This window comes from Nannobrachium achirus (assembly GCF_963921795.1).
Source record: "Nannobrachium achirus genome assembly, chromosome: 10".
Classification (NCBI taxonomy): Eukaryota; Metazoa; Chordata; class Actinopteri; order Myctophiformes; family Myctophidae; genus Nannobrachium; species Nannobrachium achirus.
The window spans coordinates 28930617-28954616 of NC_137819.1; the positions used below are offsets into that span (position 1 = coordinate 28930617).

General features: G+C 43.5%; 1 protein-coding gene across 1 annotated transcript in view; it reads right to left on the reverse strand.

Moving 5' to 3' along the window:
- LOC308292938 (isocitrate dehydrogenase [NAD] subunit gamma, mitochondrial-like) overlaps positions 1-24000 on the reverse strand; it is a gene marked incomplete at both ends in the record, with an annotated part of 65876 nt that overhangs the window by 420 nt on the left and 41456 nt on the right. The gene's annotated exons all lie outside the window — the stretch shown is intronic.

Genomic DNA, 24000 nt, shown 5'->3' on the forward strand with positions numbered 1-24000 from the left:
AATGTCGCTGATCTCAGTCATGGCCATGTTGACAACTGTTACCTAGTGTTTATTTGTGGCGACGCCTGACTCGTCGACTTTATATGAGGTCACGTTCAACATCAATACCGTTTTTGTGGACGGTAGTTTCACACTGCAGCTCGCCGTTCTCGAGGACGCATCATGCAGCCTCGAGACTACCTCCGGAGGTGGTTTCGAGGCTGGTTGCGTTGATCCGTTTCTGAGGAAAACCGCAGGCTTCACACTGTCAAAACATCTGCCAAGTAGCCTCGAGAACGTTCCCGAGACCGCAGTGTGAATCCGCCCTCAAACTGGCAACCCTACTTTGGACATGACATTATAGCTAAACATTTTCCCCCAACAATTTCAAACTATATTTAATTTTCAAAAATAGCAAAACATAATAATGCAAGCTCAGTATAGAGTAAGGTTTGAGTGGCTAGGGTTTGTTTTTCTTTGTTCCCATTAGTCCATTGTGTTTTTTCCTTGATAAACCAATCATCTAAATGGGCTGCATTTACACAGTAAATGGACTGCATTTAAAGCACTTTACAATGTATTTCACATTCACCCATTCACACACCAAGATTTCCCAGGGCCATCCGGGTTCGGTACCATTGCTTGAGAAAAATCTTGGAACCAGTCAAGTCTCTGATTAAATCTCACGTTTGGACACGTGAAGAGGCTCAATGCAAGGCACTAACCTGCTCATCGGGAGCACTTACTGTATGGGTTCAGTGTCTTGCCCAAGAAGAATTCGACACACAGCTAGGAGAAGTCAGAATTCGAACTGGCAACCTTCCAAGACAGCCACTGCAGCCTTTATTCTATCCTGCAATCATCGCACAATACAAACACATTGCTGTAATCTCCCAGAGACAGTCTCTCCCTTTGACTAGCATGAAAGGAGTTATCTAAAGAGTACAGATTCTGAGTGATGCAACTTTTTTTATAAAGGGGGTGGCTATTATTCTGACATTATTAAAGCACTTTTTACGCTTTTTCATTTCAGTTCCCCTTCTGTTTTCCTTGAAGAGCAATATCACTACATTAATCTTACACAACCCTTATCTGGGCTTTTGGGCTTGGAGCTCTTATCCAATTATAGACCCATTCAGACAGCACAGCCGGGAACACCACTACACACACCACAGGACCACACTGCTTCTATCTGTCAGGACGGTCGGGTACTTGATGTTTTCTTTTTCTTTTCATAAAAAGTCATCATATTGATAACATTAATCTTGCTTAAATATGAAGGGAGGGTGTATCTGAGAATGAGATACACAAAATTGTAGATAGTAAATACAAATGAAACAATATTCAGAATGTGTGAGTAAAGAGGGTAGTGCAGTTGGTAGTGCTGTAGCCTCAGAGCTAGAAGGTCCTGGGTTCGATTCCCGCTGGGGGAAGCTGGGGGTGCTGGGGGAGTGTTCTTTCCTCCGCGTCATCAGCGCCCACACCCTAGGTCGTGTTGGCAAAAGGGCCTTTCTGAGTTTGCATGTTCTCCCTGTGTCTCCTAGGGTAGGTACCCTCACAAAAAAAACATCCTTAATCCTGGTCCCTCCCCTGGCCAGCCGGGGTGCCTGATGGACGGGAAAGGAACTGGTTGGAATAACGTGGTCCTTCCACGCGCTACGTCCAACCAATTACATTAGATAATTGACACCAGGTGAAAAATGGGTTACAAAAGTAAAAAAAAAAAAAAAGTGTGAGTAATATCCAAGGATTCAATTCCTTCCGTTTGACTTCTTATCAGTCCAGTAGTTTGTCAGATTAGCCACACACACACACACACACACACACACACACATTTTGTCAAGTGATGTGGAACATATATAGAGTTGGTCTGTTTAAATAATAGTTCCGTAAAAATATGCTCCATTTTCTTCTTACATTCCTGAGTTCTCATTCTCGTTCTCCAAACTCATTGCATTTTATCCCTTTCTTTTTAATAGAATCTTTTGGCATCTCCAAAAACACCACCCTTCCTGAGCCCACTCAGTGTACAATTCCAAACAAGCAGCACATGCATGTATTCTGCCTCATTTACCTATGCCTCGTTCTTCTTCCCACAGAACTGTTCATGTTTTATTAAAGACACACAGAGGACATTATCCACTGTATGCTCTCTATCTCTATGTCCATCTACCTTTAAATCTAGATGTCTGTCTTCTGTCTGTACTACGTTTATCCATCAACATCCATCACATACTGTACACATCCATACACACAGCTTGTGGTAAGAGAGGGTGACAGAGCTGGGGTAGGGGGCAGAACGAGGGAGAGAGAGACATGGAGGAGTGTCCTTCCTCTGATGAACCTTCAGTTTTATGGATGTCTGCTCGCTCTCAGGCCACAGAGAGAGTGATGGCTCCAACAGAGCCATCTGTCCCTCTCCCTACACCTCCCACACAGCTCTTATCTTTCTCCATCCACAGCCACTTGTCTTCCTCCCTCCCCAATTCTCATGAGTGTCACCCCAGCCCATGTCCGCCCTGCGACTTCTCTCTCCCTATTGTTCTAATCTATATTACCAACAATAACAATGGCCCAGAAATACCTATCGTATGTCTCTTTTTTTCCTTCCAAAATTCCTCTGACACTCTACATGTACACATTCTCTATTCAGTCAAATAAATAAAACATTTTCAATGAATGAACATAATACTGTGAAACCACATACAGTACACGCAAGTTAACGTTGCCGCAATGCACCCCCCCCCTCCCCCCACACGTATAGAAACCAATCAAATAACGGGGCGGACAAGAGACTGATGTGGTATACAGTACCTGCAGCCCCATAGTACAGACATAAAACATAAAGAATAGGAAAACGCACACATAGATCACACACGCACACACGGCACACAAAGACGCGTGCGCGGCCGCACGGCCGCACACACGCATCAAGCAAACAAACACACGCGCGCACACAGAGGCACGAAAAATGAGCCCACCATAATGTGGTTTTGTCTCGATTAAAACGGTGGGAATTGGATCTGAGGTAAAAGGCCATGTCATGGGAGAACAAATGGAGCACCGTCGACCCACAGAGGAAGATGAACGACTGTCTGGGAGATGGAGAGATGAGCTGAGAGGGAGGGGGAGGGGGGGATTGTTAATGGAGAGAGAGAGAGAGACAGATAGGAAGAAAGAAAAAGAGAGCGAGCGAGAGAGAGAGGACAATGCAGGGAGATGGAGATGGAAAGGGAGATATAGAAGGGAGGGAGTGATATTCTTCCATGAGGACAGTGGTTCTAACTTTTTAATTTCAAGGACTTATCTGATGACACCATATCACACCGTAACACACATGCATACAAGTGCAATTTACAATCTGCAATAAACCAAAGTGAAAACACTGTATCTGGCATAAGCGTACTGAATATCTTGTTTGTTTGTTTTTATCTAATCTCGTATCTCATGTTTATATGACATGTACTTGCTGCGGGCTGACCTCTGGTGCACCCACAGCAAAGATATACTGTATGTACTGTAAATGCATGAACCTTATGCACAGATGACACCTTCCATAATATGCTATATGTGTGACAGACCAGTAAAACTCTGAACAAATGGCCCCAAACCCCTCACCTATCATCGAACTGTATGACAACCTGCAACTGTATTAATCACACGCGTCAAGATAACAGTCCTGCAAAATGATGTGTCAAGATGACACATAATTTTGCTGTGAATTGAATACAAATCATTCTATAAATGACTGCTCTGTTATCTCCAGTATGTGTTTCGTATGCACTGCAAACCCTTAGTGTTAGTTTAACTGTGCCATGGACACATACAGTATGGCCCTATTTTCATCCATGCCATACCCCTTATCCCTAAACCTTTGTGCATTTTTTTAATATTTTGAAAAACAGAAGGCAGGATATGTTGTTATCTTTGGTGGGAGCCTGAAATGCATGGCTGGGCTGTGCGGGCCTGGTTCCTCATCTGATGAGAGCACTTTTATGTTTTAGGTCTGGATTTAATTTTCTAACCAGGTCCATTTGTCACGGAATGATTTTCAGGCAAACCTCTTTTTCATTTGTGGTACTCCCGTTTGGATGGGTGCTCTATAGAGGCCTCTCACCATGCTATTCAAATGTGCCATGCTAAATCAACTCTTAACCCAGGCAGGGCAAATAAAGGCCACATGGTTATGAAATAAACAAATATTGTCACGTTGCTGCGGGCAGAGGTTATCCAACCAAGGACCTGCACTGATGAAACCCTGTGAAAGTTTGCATAACGACTGTCCAGGTGATAAATAGATATTTTCACTGCTTAGCTATGAAAATAAATATGAAAATTCATATTCATAATAAATATGAAAATGTGTAGTCGTACAACACGCAATACAGAGGAAGGAGGAGGAGGGAAGGGAATAGTTAGAGGAGGCAAAGAAGAGAGTACATCATTTGGAGGATTTACTGACCGTCTGCAGAAGGAACCTCACCAAAACACCCAAAAGATCTGAAACTCTCTGCTGGAATCCAAAACGTGAGATCACTTTAACCATTGTTCATTAGAATAGTTGCTGTTTTCAGAAGAATGTTGTTAAGAGTTGTTTAAAATGTTTTGTTGTGTCATTATTAGATTCAGTCATCTGCATTCAAATGTGTTTTGCTCTTCTTTACCAGTGGCTGGGCAAACACAGAGTCATGAATTGCACACTGGAAAATGGCAGCAACTCATCCATACCCATCATTCCAATACAAACTGCTATCAACTCTATCCACATCATCCTGGGTCTGCCCATCAACAGCTACGTTCTGGGACTGATACTGAGTGGCGCTCGTGGGACGATAGCCTCAGAGTTCTTTTATCTCAACCTGACTGCATCTGTGATCGTCTTTAGCCTGCCCTACCCTGTCTTTTACCTTGCAGGGATGTTCACAGGCAACTGTATTTTTTACCAAATTTTTGTCTTTCTTTTGTTTTTGTTCCTCTTCTCTGTCCCATCGTTCCAGTGTTGTATTTGTGTGGAGCGTTACATAGCCGTGGTTCACCCTGTGGTCTTTATCCGGTACAAACCTCTTCGGTACAGGGTCGGCTGTTGTTGCGTTGTCTGGCTGACAGTGCTTATATTCTGCTTGTTAATGTTTTGGTTAGGAATGGTGGTGTTGTTTTACATTTTACTGGGATTTTACGTTGTGTGCATTTCTGTGGTGTCTTTCTGCTGCCTCTCGGTCCTCAGAGCTCTGAAACAGCCTGGACCAGGAGAAGGACAGAGGAACAGTGGGGAGGGAATAGCCATGAAGAGCAGGGCTTTTAAAATAATTCTGATCAGCTTGATAGTAATGCTACTGACAGCAATGAGCTCTATTTCCTATTTTCTGTCCCAACTACTGAATTCATTCAATTTTCATATCATCACAGTTGCTATGATCATCACATATACAATAACCATGATGTCAGTGTTTGTTCATCCTATGCTTTACATCCACAAAGCAGGGAAACTGCCTTGCTTCAATGGGCTCTGAAAGCAGAATAGATCCCTTACCAGACCAGAACATTGTTTTAAATCTAAGCTAAATCTTCCACTCAGTCAGAGAAACTTATTTGAATCATTCAGCTGTGTGTTATGTTGTTGTTTATTCAAACAAAATGACACGCACACCGCCTGCACTTGCACAATATGCAACACTTTTATTATTTAAGCTTAAATAATAGCTTAAATAACAAAAGTGTTCATGTTGTGCAAGTGCAGACGGTGTGTGGGTCATTTAGTTTTACTAGAAGCTGGGCCGCCCTTCGGGCGGCCCAGCGTCTAGTCGGCGACCTGGCCAACTCGGGAACGATGTAAATAGAGAATGAATGCCCCGCCCTTTAATGCAAACCCCATTATACCTGTTGTCATAGGACCTGTTTTGACCATCTGTTTGCCTGTGTCCATTTATGCCCATATATGGAGATATCTGTATCTGTCTGTCTGTCGGCGTCCATTTTATGTCCATATATGGAGATCACTGCAGATATAGTTCTGGGTCCATTTTATGCCCATATGCCCATATATGGAGATATCTGTCTATTTGCGTCCATTTTATGCCTGCCCCACCCTTTAATGCAAACCCCAATATACCTGTTGTCATAGGACCCGTTTTGACCATCTGTTAGCCTTTGTCCCCACCCTTTAATGCAAACCCCAATATACCTGTTGTCATAGGACCCGTTTTGACCATCTGTTTGCCTTCTGTTAGCCTTTGTCCCCACCCTTTAATGCAAACCCCAATATACCTGTTGTCATGTTGTCATAGGACCCGTTTTGACCATCTGTTTGCCTTCTGTTAGCCTTTGTCCCCACCCTTTAATGCAAACCCCAATATATGGAGATCTCTGCACACACAGTACCGGTTGCGGAAAACTCTGATGTCAGACATCAGCTCCGCATTCGGGGATTCATTTTATGCCCATATCTGGAGAACGCGCGTGCCGGTGGGAAGAACGGTTCTCGAGATTCACATACATACATACACATTCACAGAGATTTTTTGTTGACTCCTGGCGTACGTGATGTCAGAGCCTTTTATGAAGTGATGTCACAATGAGTCAGCGATTGTGCCGATTTCCTCAGGAACAGCCTGATGTTAACAATCAGCTCCGCGTAAGGAGATTCCGAACGTTTCGCGCCGCTTCGGGAAAACCGCATGCCGAGTCGGGCCGAGGCCCGGCACTGCACTCCGCGCCGCAGCGGGGAACGCGCGTGCCGAATCTGAAGCCGGTGGGACGAACGGTTCTCGAGATACGCGGATTACAAACAAACAAACAAACAAACAGACAGAGATTTGTCGCTTTGTTGACTCCTGGCGTACGTGATGTCAGAGCCTTTTATGAAGTGATGTCACAATGAGTCAGCGATTGTGCCGATTTCCTCAGGAACAGCCTGATGTTAACAATCAGCTCCGCGTAAGGAGATTCCGAACGTTTCGCGCCGCTTCGGGAAAACCGCATGCCGAGTCGGGCCGAGGCCCGGCACTGCACTCCGCGCCGCAGCGGGGAACGCGCGTGCCGAATCTGAAGCCGGTGGGACGAACGGTTCTCGAGATACGCGGATTACAAACAAACAAACAAACAAACAAACAGACAGAGATTTGTCGCATTTATAGATAGATTATGCATTGATCCCTGCCTAGTGCCTACGCACCAGTCTCTGAGCCTATCAGGTGTGCATAAGACATTTGTTTCCTTTGTTGGTGTTTATTGAAACACTCATGGTAGAGAAAAATGTATTTACAAAATTACAATCTAATTATATATTATTGTTCATCATTATTCATTAAGTAGTTTTTTTATAATGAAAAAATGTGTTTGTCAGACAAAATGCACTGGACTCATCAACATAGCTGACCTTATCTTATTACCAGATTTTAGAGCACAAGCACAAGCTTTCCAAACTAGTTCTGTCAGGACATCTGGGGGTGCAGGAGTGTCCGAAAGAAAGTCAGTAATTTTGTTATTGTAGTTTATCTTTTTAGTTTGTATAATTGTTGAGTACATCTGTTGTGCGCGTGCGTGCGTGCGTGCGTGCGTGCGGCGCGTGCGTGTGCGTGTGTGTGTGTGTGTGTGTTTAAATGAAATGACTAAATTAACGCTGGTTTGGAGGTGCCTTTAACTACAGCACATCTAGACAACAAAAAAAGTGTCCATCACTGGCTAAACACAATACTTATTCCTGTTGTTACAGTAGAGTCTGATCAGTGTTAATCTTTGTAGCGATAAGGCAAATTTAATTTCAGCACTACACTAGTGTAGGTGAGCTGTAAGATCATTTTGATGAACAGTAATGGTGCCCACTTTATAAACCATTTTCTGTATAAGAAAATACACTCAATTATGCTCTTTTGGGTTTTTCAGTTGGCTGAATTAAGTGCTCTGTTATAGATCTGTTGTTAAAAGGTCAATACAAAATAAAAGCTGGCCAGATTGTTTGTATTGATGTTCTCAAGAGAGACATTTGGCCAGGATACTCCAGAAGAAACTTGTTGGTAATGAAGCCCATGATAAAATACTCTGCTGAAAGGCCACACTGACAATGACAAAGATTCCTCAAAACAAAACCTTTGCTTTTCCCCAAGGATTCACCACAAAAAGTCAAAGTGGAGAGGGGTGTATGGCTTGGCCGTAAAGTCTCCACTGACCAGGAGCAGGGAACAACTAGTTTGGACGGTCAGGACAGTCAGGACATCTGGGTGTGCAGGAGTGTCAGAAAAAGGTTTTCAGAAGTTCATTGTAGTTAATTATCACCTCCCTTTGGACGTCAGAAGGAGCATAATGTCCCTAAAGCGCAACATAATGCGCTTTAGGGACCCCGCAGTGTGGGGATAGGGTTTGGTCCAAGTCCAGTTTAGGCGGTTTGAGGCGGTCCACAGAAACATGTTCTGGCTTGCTGCCAATGACAACAACAAATGACAGAGACTTGTTTCCATTGTGGTCCTATGGACAGTATTCAATTCATCAACATAGCATACAAAATTAACACAATAATACATCAACAAATACAAACACTAACGTGAAATCACGTGGCACCCACAGCAGCTGGTTGCAAACCAGATTCAGTGTGTGAGGACTCAGCATGACCCAGCATGACCCATAGTACCCTGCTAACCCAGCTAGATGCTGTCCTTGTGGCCTGCCCAAAGAGCCATGAAAGAGCAATGAAAACCATTTGCAACTCCACGAGAGACTACTTCCAGGCCTAAATATTGACTGAGCAAATGAAAAAGCCCATAGCAAATCTGAAATCTTTTTTATATGAAATCTCATGTAAAAAAATCTAAAATATCCTCCCTTTCTCTCTCCCACTACAATCTCCCTCAAGGTTTCTATCACTTCTTGATCCATGTTTTTCAATCTCACTCTCTCATAAGGGTTTGTGTGTGCGTGCTGGCTTACTGGCCTGCATAGAGAATGAGAGAGAGTCAGAAATAGAGGGAAGAAATCAGAATCACTGCTGACCCCTATAGCTGGACCAGAGTGAATGGAGATCCAAGTAAGGCATTTTTGACCAAAACACCTAGATGAACACCAGTAAGACGCCCTAATAGGGAGATAAGCCACCACCAGGTCGCATGTCTGCAAAACCTCATGGTGGCGCTAGAAGAGGGGCATGTGAGAAATCAGGAGGTTGTGGTTTGACAGCCAAGGGGGTGTGTGCAAAGTTTGGCATGGATAGGGGAAACGGTGCCGGAGATAAGAGATATACAACAGTTATACAACACAAAAGATCTTGAGATCTTATAGTCCTTTGAGAGTAAATGCATGTGAACTGTGAACTGAGTGTTGCATGTTGGTACATGGCTGAAGCGTCATGCATACACATTACGGTACAGTACACAGACACACACACATTAAGACACAAGCCATGTGGTACTGTATGTACTGTACTGTACACACCCGGGGGAAAAACTGACTAACCTGTCCTGAATACACAGTCATACTGTAACACTCATATATACATATATAAACAGTAAAAACATAACAATACATGGGCAACAAATCATGCATGACCATGTTTACACAGATACCCAAACATGTGCAGAAAAACACATTTCTCAGTCACTGAGAGTGAGAGCATTCAGTGAACGGCTAATCTTGCATAGAAAGTGACAAGTGAGAAATGAGAGTCAAGGGAGAATGCCTGGTGTAGTGGCAGGAGAAATTGAAAGAGGAAAACTTTAAATCTACAAAAGAGGTGACAGGTGAAAAGGTAAAGAGAGAGAAAAGGTGTACGGCCCCTGATTTAGAACAGAGAACTCACAAGTACGACACAAGCGATCAGGCAAGAACTCAATGTTCACAAGGTTTAATTCCGTATCAAGGCAAGGGGAAGCAAGAGTTCAAGCAGTGAAGGCAAACGTATCCGACAGACATCAGGCAAAGAACCAGGGTCCAGAGAGTCAGGCAGGAATTTATCCAAGTAGGCTCAGTAATAGGGTAGTAAATGCTGGATGGCTTAGTATCTGCATTAATCTGGCAAAGAACAAGTGGATAAATACTGACTAATGGGGTGAAAGGACCACCACCATCAAGTAATCAAAAAAGCAAATGAGTAAACTGAATCAATGAATCAATCAGTGAATTCCGGAAGATCATGAAGTTCTCAGGAGAAAAATCAAGCAGGGATTAGAAATATAGGGGGTAAAACATAAGCCAAGAGGGGTGAAATAGAGTGCCCAGAATCTCACCGGTCTCACACTCCTTTGTATCTGTTGTTCTCTGTCTTTGTCGACTGTTTCTGACTCTGAGCCTACCAAACTATTGATCTGGGACCTGGTGGAGAAACACACAGGGTTCATCCTGACTTATTGTCTTTTTCAGCAGGCACATCAGTCACACACAATAGCTTCAAGTTAGCCGCTTTCTATATCCTGCACCGCTGAGTGAGATAAGTAAAAAGGAAGCACTGGGATAACAGCACAAAGTTAAACCCCCTGACCCCCCCCCCCCCTCTCCCCTTTTCTTCATTTCTCTCTTCTGACTATCCCTTCACAGTTTGCCTTTTCGCACAGCAAATGTCCCTTATGTCTCCCTTCAACTTTCACTGCTGTCGCTCCCAATTAAATCACTCTGTTTGTGCTGGACATTTTTATGTGACTTTTGTTGAATTGTTACTGCAAGTGACATTGCTGCTGAAGGTACACTCGCCATAACAAAACTCGGCTGCAAAACACAGCTGCTGCAGATGGTTTGGTAGAATTCACAGCTGAGGAGACACTGGAGTTTTTTCGGAATGCAAAAGGAACAACATTCAGAGCAGAAAACAGTGACCCACAACAGTCCACAGATGAATGGTTCACAGAATAAGCCCAGATTTCTGAACAGTTTCCACCTGACTATCACCAGACGGCTGGAAAAACACAGAGCCTGCCTGTCACCGGGCTGTCCAGACGACACAGGCCTTAGCGCAGGATTATTTTTGAGCGGTGCTAGCTACTTTGTGTGTACTGTATGTTCATGCACGTTTGTCTGTGCAAAATGGACAGCCCCTCAAATACTTATTACTTATCCGTATGTCACTTTTCTGTTTGGATAATACTAGATACCCGACTCCTCACCTATCTATTTATGAACTGGATAAATACCTTTATGAAGCCTTATATGCCTTCATATTATGATGTTATGATTATCCCTCTATGATTGGCTACGGGTATACATGGTCAGGTGGACCTTGACATGACACCAACTTTTGCCCCTCTCCAATTGGCTACAGGTGGCACGTGGCTGGCTATGGGCGTAAACACAGACAGACAGGATTTCAAGATAAGATAAGATAAGATAAGATAAAGAAAAATATGTCATGTGGGTCCTATCATCATCGGCAGCACTCACTTCACAGAGGTGTGATTTTTCTCTCTGTGCAGCTCGTTGCTGCTGCACTGTCACTTACGTGTGTATACTATCGATGTTGTCCTCAAACCACGCACCTTATGTACATCTTTTACATTTTCTGTTAACCACAGATCGTCATGCACCTTGCATATAGACACACACTGCCCGTATTGATAAGTGACCTGTTTTTCTGTTTCTTTTTTTCTCTGTCGCTTTCCACCTTCCTTGAAAATGGCAATGATGGAGCTTGTACAACAAATCTTTTCACACACTTTCTTGCAGCTGTAAACCGGTGATGTGACAATAACGTTGAGTTACCTGCATAATGACAAGTCCAGCTGCGTTATCAGCCAAGCCTGTCCATCTTTGAGCTGTCCTTCCTGCTTTTGGATCTACTCAAACTTAAATCTCTCTCCCTCTCTCCCTCCCTCCCTCCCTCCCTCCCTCCCTCCCGCACGCGTGCGCACACACACACACACACACACACACACACACACACACACACACACACACACACACACACACACACACACACACACACACACACACACACACACACACACACACACACACACACATTATGGATTTTCTTATAAAAGAGTAGCTGTAATCCATTCTAGTTTCTGAAATAAAAAAAACACACAAATTAGATTGCATTGATTGGAATTGTAAATGGACCATTAAAGATCCCAATTTGATGGATTCTGGAGGCAACGTAATAAAAAATAAATTGAATCTAATCAGGTGATGTTGTTCATTAATCTAATTGATTATGCATATGGCCTGAGATTTTAAGCAGGTAATGAATGGGTCATTCGTAGTGGAATATATTTTAACAGCTACTGTGCAAAACAGCCCACTGAAGGGTCCTCCATGATGGAGAAGTGATCCTCATCACCAACACATTCATGTCCTGTTGGACACCGTATCGGCTTGGAAAATGTAATCCGTTAGTGATTAATGGGAACCTGCCAACAAACTGTAATCAATGACAAGTAAGCTAGTGGAATACATCAGAACATTGACACATACACTGATTACATTTAGTCACTTTTGGATTCATTTCACCCCAAAATCTAGAGAATTGAATGAAATTCATGTTTCGTCACATGACGGTGCCACTCGCCAGAAGTAACTCATTTTCAACTGAGAAAACAGTAGATTAATTAAAACTAAAAGGCAGAATATTTGAATGAACCACTTATATTGTTTCTTGTTGAATACAATGATACTGTATATGTGTCTGGAAGATTTGACATAGTATTTGTGCAATCTGAATATGTGAGATCTTGCAATACATTTCTGTTCCAAGCAATCCTTTACTGTCAAGTGTCAACCCCTCTTGCATGGCAAAAAATACTTTCATCGTAGCTAATGTCTACGATAGAATAAACGGAAAGAGAACATATGAGGGCCATTTTATAATACAAATATCTGTAATTCATCTGGTCACAATGTTTTTTCTTTTTCCTTTTTTTCCCCCTTTTAATCTTTTTTTCCCCAGTGGTTTTCGCGAGCAACCGCAAGTAATACAATGGTGCTCAGTGCAATTCATTACTCCCTAGCCCTGCTGGGGGGGGCTGACACAAACTGTGTTGTGGAGACGTTAGGAGAACATTAGGGAGGCAAAGAGGGAAGCATGACAGGGGATCATTGCAGTGTGTTTTGATGTTAACACGGTGAACAATGGAGCATGATTCTCCCGGAGGCCTTCTTGTGCCGAGACACTATAGGACACGCTCCAGTCTGACAGGAGACGCTCTCCAGAGGAACATGGGAAGAGGACAAAGACGTTCAGGCTTCTAAGCACGTAGGGGCCTTTAAAAGCTGCAATCAATAACAATTTTTTTGTGTGTGTGAATAAAATATTATTTTGACAAACCTGTATGGTAGAATGTGTTAATTGCAACCGTCGGTTTACTATGAAAACCTGCAGCTCATGTGAGTCATGCCTCTTGTCACGATCCATGTATGGCCAAGACAGAATTCATTTGCAGGTGTGACTCGCATCACAGCATCCACACTTGCAAATTAATTCTGTCCTTGTCCCTTTTATGGCCATTTATGGAGATCCCCGATGTCATCAATAAGCCCATATCTGGGAATGCACATATGTGCATATTGTGTCAGTTTCATGACAGTGTGGTTGTCGTGACGCGAATCACACTTGCAAATGAATTCCGTCCTTGTCCCTTTTATGCCCATATATGGAGATCCCTGATATTAAGCCCATATCTGGGAATGCCCATAAATGGACATATTGTGTCAGTCTCTGTTGTTTCAGAGCAACCTCTTCCTTTAGGGCAAGGTCGCTTCTTGCCCTTAGGGCGTCTTACTTGTACAATATGCCTAAAATGCAATATTTCCACTGAGCAAGCAGGCATACTTTATTAGCTTAGTGGTACAGTAGTAGTTTTGGCACTCACGCGGTAGCCCGCGAGAGACCTGGGTTTGAATCCCGGTGAGGTAGGGCATGAATCATAACGTATTGCAGCTTTAACCACAGTAAAACTGGTGTCCCTGCTTTTTGCTTTTTTTTAGGCATAAATTCTCCAAAATCTTTCAGAAGAATAGCAGAACTACAAGTTCACTGTTGTGAGCTTACATAGATCAACTCTATTCGCTATTTGTCGTACAATGAAATATATACATATAGGCTGCTGTATATGTACAGCTTAAGTAATGTGATTGTGTGTGTGTGCGCGTGCATGCGTGTGTAGTAGATCATGTGTGGGACAGGTGTCAGCAATAAACAATATCCTGTTCTGACAGATAAATCCTCATCTATGCATGCATGCACACATACTGTACATTCACACATACTGTACATGCACACATGCATACAAAACACTCTCGCCTCGTACAAAGCTCACGTGATGTGTGTTCACTAAAGAGGACACATGGACACAAAGGTTAAAAACAATCATTCACATACACGATACTCTATAAAACACCATCTCTTAGCCTGCATATGCACAGCACGCCCACTCAAATGATACATAACTTGCAAGCCACCAGCTCAGTGGCCTTGTGGTTAGAGTGTCCACCCTGAGACTGGGAGGTCAGGGGTTCGATTCCCCGGTCGGGTCATACCAAAGACTGTAAAATGGGGTTGATCACTATTACTGATTCCTGAGTGCGGGGAAATCTCACTCTTTCGAATGACCGTCATTTCGACAAAGGAGCGTCGGGAGGGTTAGCCACTCACCCCATGGAGGTAAGGGTTAGAGTTGGGTGTCGAACAGATGAGACGTAGTAACAGCGAAACGATCCCCCCCGAGCGTGGCACGGCTGCAGCACACCGCTCCAAGAGATGGGTCAAAGGCGGAGAACAAATTTCAATTACCGTACAGCAATGTCTCAGACATCTAAATAAATGATTATTAATTATTAAGGATATCAGTCAGAATATACTCGAGAGGTTACACACATGCGCGTTACTATGTGGGTGTATTCAGTGATATGCAAGACCTATTAGTCATAGTCATACGCTGACGTGGCAATCAGCTGACCAATTGGGTGGGTTATTTAAACTCACCCAAGTCTGTATTCATTCTGCGTTCCTTCTGCGTATGCGTCCCTGGTTGTTATGTGCCGTTTGCTCCCACCACGACCCCAGCACCACCAGTGGGCTCTGCTATTAGTTCTGTTCCCCATGGGGGGTAGTTATTATATATCTATCTCCCTGCTCTTAATGGTCAATGATGGTTGTCTAATTGTGCTGAGCTCCTAGCCGCTCTTGAACGGGCCGTGTCTTGGCTGCATGGCTTCACCGTCTCAGAAATAACGCCAGCATGAAAGTTGGCGTGAAAGTGGGCGGTGGCCATAATAGTAGATGGACACTTACGGGTCCATTTGGTACACTTGTACTCATTTTACAAATACCACAATGGTGTGCAGTGGTTCTCAAACATTTTTAATCCACGGTACCCCTACTTTACAGTACCTTACATTTACCTGTAAATCTTTCCCCCTAAGATACAGTATGTCACGAGGAAAACTTGAGAGAATATCTTCCATGACGAGTCTTACGACAGATAGAAAATAGGTTTTATACTTTATACACTTAAACCCATGAAGCATCCCTATCCTGGGGGGAACATTCTCAGAAAATGCCCGATCTACAACCTCACAACATGTCACAACATGTTACAGTGTTACACATGGTGTAATATCAGCTATTTTTGAAGATCAGCTATTTTTGGTGAAGAGACTTCAATCAAACAATCTTTTTCAGCCCACAGTACACCAAGTGCAGCGCAATGCAGGCCCCTTTTACTATTGTATAAGTGGTTAAACTGAAGTGATATCATCAAATTATTCGGAGGCACCTCTGGACTGGTGGCACGGCAGCCACTTCGAGAAACCCTGCAGTCGAGGCTGCACCGTCATACGATGAAAATCAGGCTTCAGTCTCCCCTCTATCCATTCCCATACGTCTCTGACAGACACCAGCCCTTCCTCTCTGTCCCTCCCTCCCTCTGATCAGGATAGATTCACTCAGAGGACAAATTACAGCCGTGTATCTATTAGTGCCGTCCAGGTGCTATGGCCTATTGAGTGATCAGCACTAAAAGCGAAACAGGCTGTCAGTCAGTCCCATAGATTCAGACAAAACCCCCTTTTGAATAAATACAAAAAAAAGGAAAGAAAGGAGAATTGTGATTTTAAACCATGCGGACCGGGTCTGCAGTCATTTTCATGTTTAGCAGGAGCCTTTTTTTTTGCAGTCTACTGCACATTAAGATCCTCCTGTTAAAGGTGCTGTGAGTGATATTATTTGGTTAAGAGAATAAGCTTTATGTGTTTATAGCGCTACATTTTTATATGGAACATTGCTATAGCGTGTTTGTGCAGTAACAGGGGTCTCCCCGTCTATCCAGCTCTTTAGCAAACTGAAAATTCATTTTCAGGTGGGTCACCAATTTCATTTGCCTGGCTCCAGCCCATAGACCCGCCCACACCTCTGAGCGGACTGGTTCTCTTCGTCTGGTGTTGTCATATGACGCTTAACTTGATATGGTATCTTGGCGTACCAGCCAATGAAATCAATGCAAGACGGAGGAGGGGGTGGGTCTAACTTTTGCAAATAAACAGAAACACTGGAGGGGGAGCTCAGGCAAAGCTCGTAATTGCTCCCTTTGAACTTCAAAGGGGGCTTGTGCACACCTCGTTAGCATCAAAGACAACAACCTGTTTAATGCCTGTCAAAGAGGGGAGGGGGAGGGGGGAATGTTTTTGTGGACACACAAGTCAAACACAACCCCTCCCACCAGATCTCTTGTGATTGGGAATTTCAAATCCCCTCCACTTTGAAATCTCTTGTCAATGGAACAATGTCTCAAGCTCAGCGCAATTTCAATCCTATTAGTTCTAATTGCCATTTTGCCTGCAAATGTTTTGTGTTTTATCACTTCCAATTTCACTTGTTTATCCTCCTGTATAGAGTAGGTAGAACTTAAAACTCCTCCTTTACTCGGCAGTCGGCAGGGAATGTTTCAATTATATGTAAAAAAGGCAAAAGCAAAGATTTTTGTTTTTGTTTTAGTGAAGTTTAATTTGAAATAACTTCCATGTTGAGTGGTACTATTGTCACGATAATATTTAGCTAGTTGTGTGTGAATGATTCAGCGTCACTCGCATAATAAAGAAGTCTCTCACAACACAACACACTGAAGTTTTCAGCAAATACTTCATAAAGTGGGCTGCTAGACTTTAACTTTAGCTGCCTGCCGGCCGGGACACTGTAGGCTAACACCCCCAGCAACCTAAAACCCTCAACTTTCCCATGCCACCAAAACTCGCATGAGGTAATAATTCTTCCCACACGCATCGATCAATAATTCACAAAGCTTCATCTCCAGAGACATGTGCATGGGTCCACTGGAGGCCGTGTGTATGATTACATCTGTGAGTGAGTACCAATTCCACCACAGATACGCACAACAGACTGCCTTGACCCACTGTACATCAAAACAGGTACACATTATAACTAATCTATCTCCCCTCACTGACACACTGACAGGCACACACACAGCACAAGAATACATGTATTATACAACTTCCTTAGTTCCTTTCTACTTTTCAAAAACGCACACATACGCCCAGACACTAAGACATGCTCACATACAGCAGGGGCTCTGGTCCTTCATTACTCAGTAATGAGTTCAGACCACCTCAGTAACCGCAGAGCTATTTTGAGGGCAGAATGTTCCTTGAATCATCTGCCAGTGAGCCAATCTGTCCCCCTGCTCATCACGCTCTCTCTCTCTCTCTCTCCGTTCTAATCATCACTTTCCCTCCCTCCCTCCGCTCGTCACTCCATCTTACATACTTTCCCAGAGTGGAAAAGTCTGGTGATGGTCAGCCACGCACGGCAGTTTCAGAGTGAGAGAGAGCCCCCTCCCACCCTCTCATGATGACGATGACAAGGAGGCCATCTACTGTGTGTGTGTGTGCGCAGTTGCGCACGCGTGCGTGACAGAGACAGACACACAGACAGACAGAGTGCATTGTGCATTGTGTGGCCAGATTATTCCAGGTCACAGCTGTTTGATGCTGTGCAGTCAAAGGGCCCCATCTATAGGTCGGCCACTGAACTACGTGCTACATCAAGGGGTCAAAAATGTCAAAGAGGAACTAATACATTATTCAGAATGATAGCTGCAAACATTGTAGTGAATTTGCATCTTAAGCAGGTTGGGCTGCAAGTCTGCCAAGAAAGGAATCAGGGATGTGTTGTTGTTGCTGCTGCCCTGTGCAAGCTGCCAGGAAACTTTTACATAGACCTGAAGCACAAATCTATATAGTGGGATTTCAATACCTCCTTCTCCAGGCTGGATATTACATTATATTCTTGTACTTAAAGGGATATAACACTTTCAAAACTTTTTTTTCGTCTAATCAGGCTTGTATGAACACCCTGAACAGTTTTTAATTTGCTTCATTCAGTATTTAGATATTTGATGTAAATGTTACCACCTCCAACACGCCCAGGCCCTCTCCACATACACACCCATTGTAACTTCAAACTCCATTTTAACCATGATAGATTCATTAAAAACACCCATTATTTTTTCTGGTGACTCATAATACCCTCCTAATACGTGAGCAGACCGTGTTTTTTCAATAACCTTTTTCTTTTATTTTTAATAATTCTTTGGGAAAATGGAAAACATTAAATACAATAATATTTTATTGAAAATAAATGAAAAAAGTTATTGAAAAAACACGGTCTGCTCACGTATTAGGAGGGTATTATGAGTCACCAGAAAAAATAATGGGTGTTTTTAATCAATCTATCATGGTTAAAATGGTGCTTTGACATGCTGTAGCATATTCAGGAGTGCTCACAAATGTCGTCATGCAACTACTTCACACGCAACTTCAGCCTCCATGCAATTTGGCCTGAGAATGACTGGCATTGCCCGCCTCCCCAGCCTCTGCAGTTTCCCCTCAACTAGAGATGCTCTGATTGCCGATACCGATATTCCCAATCACAGCGTCAAATCCATAAATTATTCTATTTATTGCGTTACTGTAACAGCATTTATATATTTAATGATTCTTCTTGCAAAACATTGACATTGTATATATAAAGTATAAAAATTAGGAGATTGCAGGCTGAGGTCCTTTAGTATCCAATTCAACTTGTAGGAGTTGAAGCTGAGGTTACGTTCAGTCCCACAGATAAATATTGTGAACATAGCTGATCTAGCTTGTAGATTGGCAAAGCCGACCGATAGAGGCATTATCGTCCGATCGCGATCACTCACCAATCAATCGGCACATCTCTACCCACAACCCAACCGACCGTAAATTGCTCTTTTTCAAGGCTACCTATCAGTAAACCATTAGACTCCCAGACAGATGGGGGGGGGGGGGGGGGGGGTGACATAGACGGAGGGAGGGAGCGAGACAAACAGAGAGACAAACAAAGAGCAAGAGGAAAGATTGTAATGAACGAAAGACAGAGAGAGAGAGATGTTGGAAGTGAGATGAGAGAAGGGGAAGCAGAGAGAGAGGTAGATGGTATAGCTTTGAGAAAGTGATAGATAAATACAGAGTGTCACTCTGTCGCTGGACATCTGCCTGCAGGTTTTCTTTCCGTGGTTTGAATAGGATGGAAGTACTACAATCATGTCAGAGCACAATGTCTAAGATATAGCTTCACTATAGCTACAGGGTGACTTCACTGCCTGATCTAAAGAGGCACTGGAGGGCAACAACACGAAATAGAATGAGAGAGAATGAAAAACAGCGATGGGGCCTTCAGGAGACAGGGACAAAAGAGCTTTCCCCCTGCTGCTCCGTTCTTGAGACACGACTAATAAATCACCTACATGCCATCAATCACCAGGCATCAAGTACGCGAGACACGCGATCGATCCAGATGCCTTTGCACCTTGGGAAAAACATGAAATAGACAGCGAGACATGCTCCCTTTCACCTATACGCACACGCACTCACGCACGCACACACACACACACACAGACACACACACGCACAAACACACACAGCAGAGTGAAACATAGATGGAGCATGGAGGGGATAGAGATGAAGAGATAGAGTGAAAGAATAACTATAACTGGAAATTGCAAGTGTGGTTGCCGTGACGGCTCAGGAGGTAGTCGGTTGGCCAATGATCCGTGGGTCGGCAGTTCAAATCCCGGCTCCTCCTGTCCACATGTTGAAGTGTCCTTGGGCAAGACACTGAACCCCACATTGCCTCCAATGAGTAGGACGGTGCTAGCCTTCCACCATTGGTGTGTGAATGTGGAAAGTGAGGACGCTGGCGTTGAATGTTCACCGCTTCACCTCCCAATGTATGAAAGGACCATTGTAAAGTGCTTTGAGCGCTATAAAAATGCAATCGATTATCTCCATATTTGGGAAAAGTTAAATTTTTAATTAATGTCAGTGGAGAAAATTAATTCACAAATACATTTATATAAATTCAACTATACCAGTAAGACTCCCTAATCGGGAGATAAGCGACCGTTGGTCGCTTATCTCCACAAATATCACAACCTCCACCTCTCACGTCATACGGGCAGCCATAGTTACACCTGGAATGTTGAATCTCCATATATGGAGATAACCTACGCATCACACAAAGTCTGACCTCACCAGCCCATACTTGGGCATGGACGACTTATATCTCCATATACGGAGATGGCCATATATGGAGATACGATGACATCACAGAGTCCACAGCTGATGATGTGGCGTGATGTCATACAATACACAAACAAGCCCTATATAAAGGGGCAATTCTCACCAGGGAAGAGAGCATTCCCCACTAGCTGAGTATCTTAAGATGGTTGGCCATATTTGGGCATGAGCAACTTATGTCTCCATATATGGAGATATGATGACATCACACAGTCCTCAGCCGATGATGTGGCGTGATGTCATACAATACACAAACGAGCCCTACAGTATAAAGGGGCAATTCTTGCCAGGAAAGAAGCATTTCTTCGACTCAGACCTTATCGCCAGGGTTGGCTTATAGCAGCTGTCGGTAGGACCATATATGGATTCTGTTAGTGTGGATCTCCTAACAGGGCATCATCTGGGATACAATCCCTTTTATGCCCATATATGGAGATCCCTAACAGACTCCCTTTCATGCCCAAATATGGAGATCCCTAACAGAATCCCTTTTATGCCCATATATGGAGATCACTAACAGCTAACAGAATCCCTTTTATGCCCATATATGGAGATCCCTAACAGAATCCCTTTTATGCCCATATATGGAGATCCCTAACAGAATCCCTTTTATGCCCATATATGGAGATCCCTAACAGAATCCCTTTTATGCCCATATATGGAGATCCCTAACAGAATCCCTTGTATGCCCATATATGGAGATCCCTAACAGAATCCCTTTTATGCCCATATATGGAGATCCCTAACAGAATCCCTTTTATGCCCATATATTATGGAGAAATCCCTGCTCTGAGTATCTGACATCAGTGTGATGTCACCTGTTTATGCCCATATATGGAGATCTCTGCTCTGCGTATCTGGTTGCTATGGTAAACAGTTGGTTGCTAGGGTAAAAAAACATGGTTGCTATGGTAAACAGTTGGTTGCTAGGGTAAACAGTTGGTTGCTAGGGTAAAACCATGGTTGCTAAGGTGGTTGCTAACGTACACTAACAGACCAGCAACAACAGACTGTTGCCACAGCAACGTACACAAAGGTTTGTGTACACATGTGGTGTGATGTCATACTGATGCGGAGATATGAGCAGGGCAAAGGTGTGACGTGTGACGTGTGACGGACGGACGGACGGACGGACGGACGGCCGGTGGAGGTTTTCATAGTAAACTGCTCCCTGACGGTCGCAATAACCTATCTCTTAGTAAAATGCAAGGAATCGATTCCCGATGAAGCAGGTTGATTTGACATATGGCCCAATTGCGTGCCACCAAAACTGTGGGAGGAGTAGCACAGCAAACAAAGTTGATCTTGGAGGGGATGGAAGATGGATGGATGGAATAAAGTCGGAAAAGTACAATAGTTTGGTTGCACTGCAGGGGCAGAGAGAGTGAAAGCGTGAAATAGGAACGCAGCAGTAGCACCCACGCATCCACCTCTTCACCAAGGTAACATGTTGGAGGCAGCGCAGATTGTTCACCACCTGTTTACTTGAGTTAACAACATACTGGAGTACTTGCTTTTAAAAATACTAGTGTTTTTATTAACCAACATAGTGTTTGCGACCGTCAGGGAGCAGTTTACTATGAAAACCTCCACCGGCCGTCCGTCGGTCGGTCGGTCGGTCGGTCGGTCGGTCGGTCACACGTCACACCTTTGCCCTGCTCATATCTCCGCATCAGTATATAGGGCTTGTTTGTTTATTGTATGACATCACGCCACATCATCAGCTGTGGACTCTGTGATGTCATCGTATCGCATCAGTATATAGGGCTTGTTTGTTTATTGTATGACATCACGCCACATCATCAGCTGTGGACTCTGTGATGTCATCGTATCTCCATATATGGCCATCTCCGTATATGGAGATATAAGTCGTCCATGCACAAGTATGGGCTGGTGAGGTCAGACTTTGTGTGATGCGTAGGTTATCTCCATATATGGAGATTCAACATTCCAGGCAATGCTCTCTTCCCTGGTGAGAATTGCCCCTTTATATAGGGCTTGTTTGTGTATTGTATGACATCACGCCACATCATCAGCTGTGGACTCTGTGATGTCATCGTATCTCCATATATGGCCATCTCCGTATATGGAGATATAAGTCGTCCATGCCCAAGTATGGGCTGGTGAGGTCAGACTTTGTGTGATGCGTAGGTTATCTCCATATATGGAGATTCAACATTCCAGGTGTAACTATGGCTACCCGTATGACGTGAGAGGTGGAGGTTGTGATATTTGTGGAGATAAGCGACCAACGGTCGCTTATCTCCCGATTAGGGAGTCTTACTGGTTTAAATACTATAAAATAGAATACATAATGTTGTGATGAATTGAATACATACAGAATTGAAATAAGTCTCCAGTTACTTTTTGGTCTTATCCTTTTAACCATAATGTCTGACTGTATCACGTGCTGTTGTTTACATTTTTTACTAATAAAGTATTCAATCGATCAATCAATTCTCAAATATCAACATATTGCTGTTTTGTTTTCACAGTGCATTTACAGAACCTCATAACTCTGCAACCACCTAATACATGCACTGACTTGCTTGCAGGACAAATATGCTACATAAAGCTTATAGAAATACAAAGATTTCAGCATAGAAATTAAATAGAAAAAAGGACAGAAATGGTAATTTTCACATGAAGCTGCAGGAGTCTAGCCATCTATAAGAAGGTCTGTGTGTTTGTCGGAGCTAATACAAACAGTTGGACATGATGAGTGCACACTGCTACTAGGCCACCTAAATGTTCACTATCTTCAAACTTCACAAATGTTTTTTCATATGCGGTACAGTATGTTTTATACTTTTTGAAATAATTAACTTTAATTGCGACCGTCAGGGAGCAGTTTACTATGAAAACCTCCACCGGCCGTCCGTCCGTCCGTCTGTCCGTCCGTCACACGTCACACGTCACACCTTTGCCCTGCTCATATCTCCGCATCAGTATGACACCAGTAAGACTCCCTAATCGGGAGATAAGCGACCGTTGGTCGCTTATCTCCACAAATAGGCCAAAAAATTTGTTTTACCAATTATCAAGACATACGGGCAGTTGACAGTTTGCCATGGTTACTCATTGAAGTTGAATCTCCATATATGGAGATAACCTACGCATCACACTAAGTCTGACCTCACCAGCCCATATTTGGGCATGAGCAACTTATGTCTCCATATATGGAGATATGATGACATCACACAGTCCTCAGCCGATGAGGTGGCGTGATGTCATACAATACACAAACGAGCCCTACAGTATAAAGGGGCAATTCTTGCCAGGAAAGAAGCATTTCTTCGACTCAGACCTTATCGCCAGGGTTGGCTTATAGCAGCTGTCGGTAGGACCATATATGGATTCTGTTAGTGTGGATCTCCTAACAGGGCATCATCTGGGATACAATCCCTTTTATGCCCATATATGGAGATCCCTAACAGAATCCCTTTCATGCCCATATATGGAGATCCCTAACAGAATCCCTTTTATGCCCAT